Raw genomic sequence first — 9,986 nt, forward strand, 5'->3', positions numbered from 1 at the left:
CCAATGTTAAGGTCAGTGAAGTCACTCCAATTGATGAAAATATAATTTAATGATTCAAAACACTAATTACATTTTCACACATCAGTAACATGGATTTGTAGTTAAGCAGTAGACCTACAAATCAAATCAAGCTTTATTAGTCACATGCGGTGAATACAACAAGTGTAGACTTTACAGTGAAATGCTGAATACAACAAGTGTAGACTTTACCGTGAAATGCTGAATACAACAAGTGTAGACTTTACCGTGAAATGCTGAATACAACAAGTGTAGACTTTACCGTGAAATGTTTACTTACAAGCCCTTAACCAACAGTGCAGTTCAAGAAGAGTTAAGAAAATATTTACCAAGTAGACTAAAATAAAAAGTAATAATAAAAAGTAACAATAACCAGGCTATATACAGGGGGTACCGGTACTGAGTCAATGTGTGGGGGTACAGGTTAGTTGAGGTAATTGTACATGTAGGTAGGGGTGATGTAAAGGTTTTCCTCCTCTTCTGACGGGGAGTATGAAGGATCGGACCACAGCGCAGCGTGATAAGTATTCATGTTATATTTATTGGAACAGAAACACTAAACAAAATAACAAAAAGAGTGAAACGAAAAGGAAACAATCCTGTAAGGTGCAGCAACACAAAACAGGAAAAAACCACCCACAACTCATAGTGGGAAAACAGGCTGCCTAAGTATGGTTCTCAATCAGAGACAACGATAAACAGCTGCCTCTGATTGGGAACCATACCAGGCCATAGAACAACACATAGAATGCCCACCCTAACTCACGCCCTGACCAAACTAAAATAAAGACATAAAAAAGGAACTAAGGTCAGGACCTGACAGGTGAAGTGACTATGCATAGATAATAAACAGCGAGTAGCAGCAGTGTGCAAAAAGGGAGGGGGTCAATGCTAATTGTCCGGTGACGATTTTATTAATTGTTCAGTAGTCTTAAGCTGTTGAGGAGCCTTTTGGTCCAATACTTGGTGCTCCGATACCGCTTGCTGTGCGGTAGCAGAGAAACAGTCTATAACTTGGGTGACTGGAGTCTCTGACAATTTTATGGGCTTTCCTCTGACACCGCCTATTGTACAGGTCCTGGATGGCAGGAAGCTTGGCCCCAGTGATGTACTGGGCCATTCAGACTACCCTCTGTAGATCCTTACAGTCAGATGCCGAGCAATTGTCATACTTGGCGGTGATGCAACCGGTCAGGATGCTCTCGATGGTGCAGCTGTAAAACCTTTTGAGGATCTGGGGACCCATGCCAAATCTTTTCAGTCTCCTGAAGGGGAAAATGTTTTGTCGTGTCCTCTTCACGACTGTCTTGGTATGTTTGGACTATGATTGTTCGTTGGTGATGTGGACACCAAGGAACTTGAAACTCTTAACCCGCTCCACTACAGCCCTGTCGATGTTAATTGTGGCCTGTTCAGCCCGCCTTTTCCTGTAGTCCACGATCAGCCAATTTGTCTTGCTCACATTGAGGGAGAGGTTGTTGTCCTGGCACCACACTGCCAGTTCTCTGTCCTCCTCCCTATAAGCCGTCTCATTGTTGTCAGTGATCAGGCTGTTGTGTCGTCAGCAAACTTAATGATGGTGTTGGAGTCGTGTTTGGCCACGCAGTTGTGTGTGAACAGGGAATACAGGAGGGGACTAAGTACACACCCCTGAGGGACCCCAGTGTTAAGGATCAGCGTGGCAGACTCTTGCCTACTCTTTCCACCTGGGGGTGGCCCATCAGGAAGTCCAGGATCCAGTTGCAGAGGGAGGTGTTTAGTCCCAGAGTCCTTAGCTAAGTGATGAGCTTCGTGGGCACTATGGTGTTGAATGCTGAGCTGTAGTCAATGAACAGCATTCTCACATAGGTGTTCATTTTGTCCAGGTGAGAAAGGGCAGTGTGGAGTGCGATAGAGATTGCGTGATCTGTGGATCTGTTGGGGCGGTATGCGAATTGGAGGGGGTCTAGGGTGTCTGGGAGGATGCTGTTGATGTAAGCCATGACCAGCCTTTCAAAGCACTTCATGGCTACCAACGTGAGTGCCACGGGGCCGTAATCATTTAGGTAGGTTACCTTCGCTTCCTTGGGCACAGGGACTATGGTGGTCTCCTTGAAACATGTAGGTATTACAGACTCGGTCAGGGAGACATTGAAAATGTCAGTGAAGACACTTGACAGTTGGTCCGCGCATCCGTCTGGCCCAGCGGCTTTGTGAATGTTGACCTGTTTAAAGGTTTTGTTCAAATCAGCTACCGAGAGCGTTATCACACAGTCATCCAGAACAGCTGGTGCTCTCGTGCATGCTCAGCGTTGTTTTCCTCAAAGTGAGCATAAAAGGCATTTAGCTTGGGTTTACCTTTGTAATACGTAATAGTTTTCAGACCCTGCCACATCCGACGAGCGTCAGAGCCAGTGTAGTAGGATTCAATCTTAATCCTGTATTGACGCTTTGCTTGTTTGATGGTTCTGACCACTTCTGTATTGAGCGAGTCACTGGTACTTCCTGCTTTAGTTTTTGCGAGTAAGCAGGAATCAGAGGATAGAATTATGGTCAGATATATTGTCTTGGTCAGTTTTTTTATTGGTTCTTGTGTTTTGAGAAAATGTTCATCCTCTCAGTGCTCTAGGGGTTCAGAAAGACAGTAAAGAAAAAAAGCTACATCAAGCTACATGAACAGTGACGCAAGCTGAAGATGGAACAACTATCCAGCAACTAACTGTCAATAGAAGCTTGTTTAAAAATAATGATTTATTATTCAAATAAATCTCAGTTTCTTCCACTGTTCTTCCAAGAGTTGCTGGATATTTTTTTTACATCCTTAGCTCAAAGATCCAGCTGCAGCATCAGGAGCAGCAGTAGCAGACCCAGAGACAGCTGCAACATCAGCAACAGTAGCAGAGACAGCTGCAGCATCAGCAGCAGTAGCAGACCCAGAGACAGCTGCAACATCAGCAGCAGTAGCAGACCCAGAGACAGTTGCAGCATCAGCAGCAGTAGCAGACCCAGAGACAGCTGCAACATCAGCAGCAGCAGTAGCAGACCCAGAGACAGTTGCAACATCAGCAGCAGCAGTAGCAGACCCAGAGACAGCTGCAACATCAGCAGTAGCAGTAGCAGACCCAGAGACAGTTGCAACATCAGCAGCAGCAGTAGCAGACCCAGAGACAGTTGCAACATCAGCAGCAGCATTAGCAGACCCAGAGACAGCTGCAACATCAGCAGCAGTAGCAGACCCAGAGACAGTTGCAGCAGCAGCAGCAGCAGTAGCAGACCCAGAGACAGTTGCAACATCAGCAGCAGTAGCAGACCCAGAGACAGTTGCAGCATCAGCAGCAGCAGTAGCAGACCCAGAGACAGTTGCAACATCAGCAGCAGTAGCAGACCCAGAGACAGTTGCAGCATCAGCAGCAGCAGTAGCAGACCCAGAGACAGTTGCAACATCAGCAGCAGTAGCAGACCCAGAGACAGTTGCAGCATCAGCAGCAGTAGCAGACCCAGAGACAGTTGCAACATCAGCAGCAGCAGATCCAGAGACAGCTACAGGATCACAGAGTATACCTCCAGAGAAACCAGAGCACTGAGCTCATCCATCCCTGTCACACTATGTAAACAACAACGTGTCCCATACTGCCTCAACTCTCCTATTTCTTCACTGACTGAATCATTTAAGAAAACTGACTGATATACAAGTGAATCTGACAAATTCTATTTCCGGTCTGTCATTGACAAAAAATGGTGAATTAAAGTTTCTGGAAGCCATCACTTATTAGTTAGGGTTAGGGTTGTGGTTGAAGATAGGGTTAGGGATAGCAGTAATGTCAACATCTAAACTGAGCTATAAGATGTGTGTGAGTCCTAGTAGAATAGTGTGTGTTTGTGTGCGTGCGTGAGTGCGTGCGTGCGTGCTTGCGTGCGTGAGTGAGTGAGTGCATGCGTGTGTGTGTGTGTGTGGTGTTGACTGTATGATTAATAATAGTCTAATAATGATGTATAGCTGTGTTCTGCCCTCAGCTTTGTGGTTAGTGGCCGTCCTTCAGCCCTCCATCAAGGATAATTGTTTCCCCAGCTGTTAGAAACATAAACACACTTACACAGAACAGACCTAATTGTAACCTTGTAGAGGTTGGTGAGTGGAGAAGGAGTGCTGAAGGTTAAATGCAGACATTTGTTAGTTTAAATAATAATAATTTAGAATCGTTGTTCTTCAAGAGTGGATGAATATTCTCTTCTTCAGTTCTCCTACCATGGCACCATGGTAGGAGAGCGAGGCAGTGATGGCACCATGCTTGTAGAGCGAGGCGGCAACGAAACCTTGGATGGAGAGCGAGGCAGAGATGGCACCATGGTTGTAAAGCGAGGCAGCAACAAAACCCTGGATGGAGAGCGAGGCAGAGATGGCACCATGGTTGGAGAGCGAGGCAGCAACGGAACCTTGGATGGAGAGCGAGGCAGCAACGGAACCTTGGATGGAGAGAAAGGCAGCAACGGAACCTTGGATGGAGAGCAAGGCAGCAACGGAACCTTGGCTGGAGAGCGAGGCAGCAACGGAACCTTGGATGGAGAGCGAGGCAGCGATGGCACCATGGTTGGAGAACGAGGCAGCAACGGAACCTTGGATGGAGAGCGAGGCAGCAACAAAACCTTGTTTGCAGGCAGCAACAGACAGTGTTCCTTGAATGCCGTGAACACCACACAGGAGTATCTAGGAATACCAAGAATGTCTAAGACATTACAAACTAATTGTTTTTGTCCATGAAGGTTATAGGCCTGGTTACAGCTTGTATGACAATGTGGTTAACTTCATCCGATCAAAGAATACCATAGAACACCAAGAATTTGTAAGACAGCATTTAGTAATCCACCCTTTCTACACTTATTACTATAAATCCATGAAGGCTATTGGTCTCAGGTTAACCAGACTACCCGCTGCGCTCACTATTGTTTCACTAACCAGACTATAGGCCTATGACTGGTAATGGATAACGAGATGTGTTTGAAGATCAGGGGAGATCTGTTGTGTTAATGGATCTTCTAATGTGTACAGCAAACAACGTCCAGAAACACGGCCTGTTGTCCCTGGCCACGGTGACGGTGTCAGTCTAAGTGTTAGAATGAGAACTATGACCTTAATATCTATCCTCCCATGGAGTGTTGTTGTTGTCTGCTGATTGGTTCTCGGCCAACAGGAAGCAGGAAGTCAATAATTGTTGTTAATTGGAGGTAATTAGGCGAGTAGAGTTTATAATGAGATAATAAAATATGCTAATGATCCACCATCATATTAACTCATAATACTGACAGAGGAGAGGAGAGGTGAAGTGAGGAGAGGAGAGGTACAATGAGGCCTTGCAACAAGCTCACAAAAACATGAATCATATTTATGTGACAACAACAACCACCACACCAAAACAAGATAACAGTAAACATGACGTCCCCCAAGAATGATGCAGCGCCCCCCATTGGGCCAAATGAGATATTGCATGTGGCTAACAAATGTCTGTTAATTACTATAGCTCCCACCTTGGGCAAATCAGTGTAATTCTTTAAATGCTGGATCTCTATGGCAGGACACATCGTTCACCCAAGTTTTGTCCAAATCGGCCCAGTGCTGATATCGAGTGTGACAAACGTACGAACGAACGTACAGACCTCACCATGATTTCATTAATTAACAAAGGGTAATTTCTTAATTCACATTGTACATGAAAATAAGGTGTAGCCTGCCCCCCCCCTCTCTCTCCTTCTTTCGCTTCACCTCGCCCCCTTCCCTCTCCCTCTCCCTGTTCACCTCTACCCCCTAACCTTTTCCCCCTTCCCTCTCCCTCTCCTTGTTCACCTCTACCCCCTAACCTTTTCCCCCTTCCCTCTCCCTCTCCCTGTTCACCTCTACCCCTAACCTTTCCCCCTTCCCTCTCCCTCTCCCTGTTCACCTCTACCCCTAACCTTTTCCCCCTTCCCTCTCCCTCTCCCTGTTCACCTCTACCCCTAACCTTTTCCCCCTTCCCTCTCCCTCTCCCTGTTCACCTCTACCCCTAACCTTTTCCCCCTTCCCTCTCCCTCTCCCTGTTCACCTCTACCCCTAACCTTTTCCCCCTTCCCTCTCCCTCTCCCTGTTCACCTCTACCCCTAACCTTTTCCCCCTTCCCTCTCCCTCTCCCTGTTCACCTCTACCCCTAAACTTTTCCCCCTTCCCTCTCCCTCTCCCTGTTCACCTCTACCCCTAACCTTTTCCCCCTTCCCTCTCCCTCTCCCTGTTCACCTCTACCCCTAACCTTTTCCCCCTTCCCTCTCCCTCTCCCTGTTCACCTCTACCCCTAACCTTTTCCCCCTTCCCTCTCCCTCTCCCTGTTCACCTCTACCCCTAACCTTTCCCCCCTTCCCTCTCCCTCTCCCTGTTCACCTCTACCCCTAACCTTTTCCCCTCTCCCTCTCCACCTTTCTCTAGCTCAGTGCTGCTTCTTGCACCTCCATTGTCCAGGCTATGCAGAACAGCTATGCAGAACAGCCATGCAGAATAGCCATGCAGAACAGCTATGCAGAACAGCCATGCAAAACAGCCATGCAGAACAGTCATGTAGAACAGCCATGCAGAACAGCTATGTAGAACAGCCATGTAGAACAGCCATGCAGAACAGCTATGTAGAACAGCCATGCAGAACAGCCATGCAGAACAGCTATGTAGAACAGCCATGCAGAACAGCCATGCAGAACAGTCATGTAGAACAGCTATGCAGAACAGCTATGTAGAACAGCCATGCAGAACAGCCATGCAGAACAGCTATGTAGAACAGCCATGCAGAACAGCCATGCAGAACAGTCATGTAGAACAGCTATGCAGAACAGCTATGTAGAACAGCCATGCAGAACAGCCATGCAGAACAGCCATGCAGAACAGCCATGCAGAACAGCCATGCAGAACAGCCATGTAGAACAGCCATGCAGAACAGCATGGCCTGGACAATGTTGACATAAGAGATTGACATCAGAGGAGAGACTTGACACATGGTAAGATAGAGCTGCCAGCTGCTAGCAATCAAGTCTATTTTGAAGTAAGGGATACAGCGACTCCCAGGGCCAAAGCAGTAACCAATCCTGCCCCTACAGCACCACACTACCCCTACAGCACCACACTACCCTTACAGCCCACACACTACCCCTACAGCACCACACTACCCCTACAGCACCACACTACCCCTACAGTCACCACACTACCCCTACAGCCCCCACACTACCCCTACAGCACCACACTACCCCTACAGCACCACACTACCCCTACAGTCACCACACTACCCCTACAGCACCACACTACCCCTACAGCACCACACTACCGCTACAGTCACCACACTACCCCTACAGCCCCCACACTACCCCTACAGCACCACACTACCCCTACAGCACCACACTACCCCTACAGTCACCACACTACCTCTACAGTCACCACACTACCCCCACAGCACCACAATACCCCCACAGCCCCCACACTACCCCCACAGTACCACAATACCCCCACAGCCCCCACACTACCCCCACAGCACCACAATACCCCTACAGTCCCCACACTACCCCTAGAGCCCCCACACTACCTCTACAGTCACCACACTACCCCTAGAGCACCACACTACCCCCACAGCACCACAATACCCCTACAGCCCCCACACTACCCCTAGAGCCCCCACACTACCCCTACAGTCACCACACTACCCCGACAGCCCCCACACTATCCCTACAGCACCACACTACCCCTACAGCACCACACTACCCCTACAGTCACCACACTACCCCTACAGCACCACACTACCCCTACAGCACCACACTACCCCTACAGTCACCACACTACCCCTACAGCACCAAACTACCCCTACAGCACCACACTACCCCTACAGTCACCACACTACCCCTACAGCCCCCACACTACCCCTACAGCACCACACTACCCCTACAGCACCACACTACCCCTACAGTCACCACACTACCCCTACAGCACCACACTACCCCTACAGCACCACACTACCCCTACAGTCACCACACTACCCTTACAGCCCCCACACTACCCCTACAGCACCACACTACCCCTACAGCACCACACTACCCCTACAGTCACCACACTACCCCTACAGTCACCACACTACCCCCACAGCACCACAATACCCCCACAGCCCCCACACTCCCCTCACAGCACCACAATACCCCCACAGCCCCCACACTACCCCCACAGCACCACAATACCCCTACAGTCCCCACACTACCCCTAGAGCCCCCACACTACCTCTACAGTCACCACACTACCCCTAGAGCACCCACACTACCCCCACAGCACCACAATACCCCTACAGCCCCCACACTACCCCTAGAGCCCCCACACTACCCCTACAGTCACCACACTACCCCGACAGCCCCCACACTACCCCTACAGTCACCACACTACCCCTACAGCACCACACTACCCCTACAGCACCACACTACCCCTACAGTCACCACACTACCCCTACAACACCACACTACCCCTACAGTCCCCACACTACCCCTACAGTCAACACACTACCCCTACAGCACCACACTACCCCTACAGCACCACACTACCCCTATAGCACCACACTACCCCTACAGCACCACACTACCTCTACAGTCACCACACTACCCCCACAGCCCCCACACTACCCCCACAGCACCACAATACCCCCCCACAGCCCCCACACTACCCCTACAGTCACCACACTACCCCGACAGCCCCCACACTACCCCTACAGCACCACACTACCTCTACAGTCACCACACTACCCCTACAGTCACCACACTACCCCTACAGCACCACACTACCCCTACAGCACCACACTACCCCTAGAGTCACCACACTACCCCTACAGCACCACACTACCCCTACAGTCCCCACACTACCCCTACAGTCACCACACTACCCCTACAGCACCACACTACCCCTACAGCACCACACTACCCCTACAGCACCACACTACCCCTACAGCACCACACTACCCCTACAGTCACCACACTACCCCCACAGCCCCCACACTACCCCCACAGCACCACAATACCCCCCCACAGCCCCCACACTACCCCGAAAGCCTCCATACTACCCCTACAGCCCCACACTACCCCTACAGCCCCCACACTACCCCTACAGCACCACACTACCCCTACAGCACCACACTACCCCTACAGTCACCACACTACCCCTACAGCACCACACTACCCCTACAGCACCACACTACCACTACAGCACCACACTACCCCTACAGCACCACACTACCCCTACAGCACCACACTACCCCTGCAGTCCCCACATTACCAGTCCAAATACAACTGGGCAGTCCAAATACAACTGGTGTTATAGAATAACAGAGAGCAAGGAGAGGGCAGTCCAAATACAACTGGTGTTATAGAATAACAGAGAGCAAGGAGAGGGCAGTCCAAATACAACTGGTGTTATAGAATAACAGAGAGCAAGGAGAGGGCAGTCCAAATACAACTGGTGTTATAGAATAACAGAGAACAAGGAGAGGGCAGTCCAAATACAACTGGTGTTATAGAATAACAGAGAGCAAGGAGAGGGCAGTCCAAATACAACTGGTGTTATAGAATAACAGAGAGCAAGGAGAGGGCAGTCCAAATACAACTGGTGTTATAGAATAACAGAGAGCAAGGAGAGGGCAGTCCAAATACAACTGGTGTTATAGAATAACAGAGAGCAAGGAGAGGGCAGTCCAAATACAACTGGTGTTATAGAATAACAGAGAGCAAGGAGAGGGCAGTCCAAATACAACTGGTGTTATAGAATAACAGAGAGCAAGGAGAGGGCAGTCCAAATACAACTGGTGTTATAGAATAACAGAGAGCAAGGAGAGGGCAGTCCAAATACAACTGGTGTTATAGAATAACAGAGAGCAAGGAGAGGGCAGTCCAAATACAACTGGTGTTATAGAATAACAGAGAGCAAGGAGAGGGCAGTCAAAATACAACTGGTGTTATAG

Source organism: Oncorhynchus clarkii, chromosome 9 (genome assembly GCF_045791955.1).
Source record: "Oncorhynchus clarkii lewisi isolate Uvic-CL-2024 chromosome 9, UVic_Ocla_1.0, whole genome shotgun sequence".
In the NCBI taxonomy this organism is placed as follows: Eukaryota; Metazoa; Chordata; class Actinopteri; order Salmoniformes; family Salmonidae; genus Oncorhynchus; species Oncorhynchus clarkii.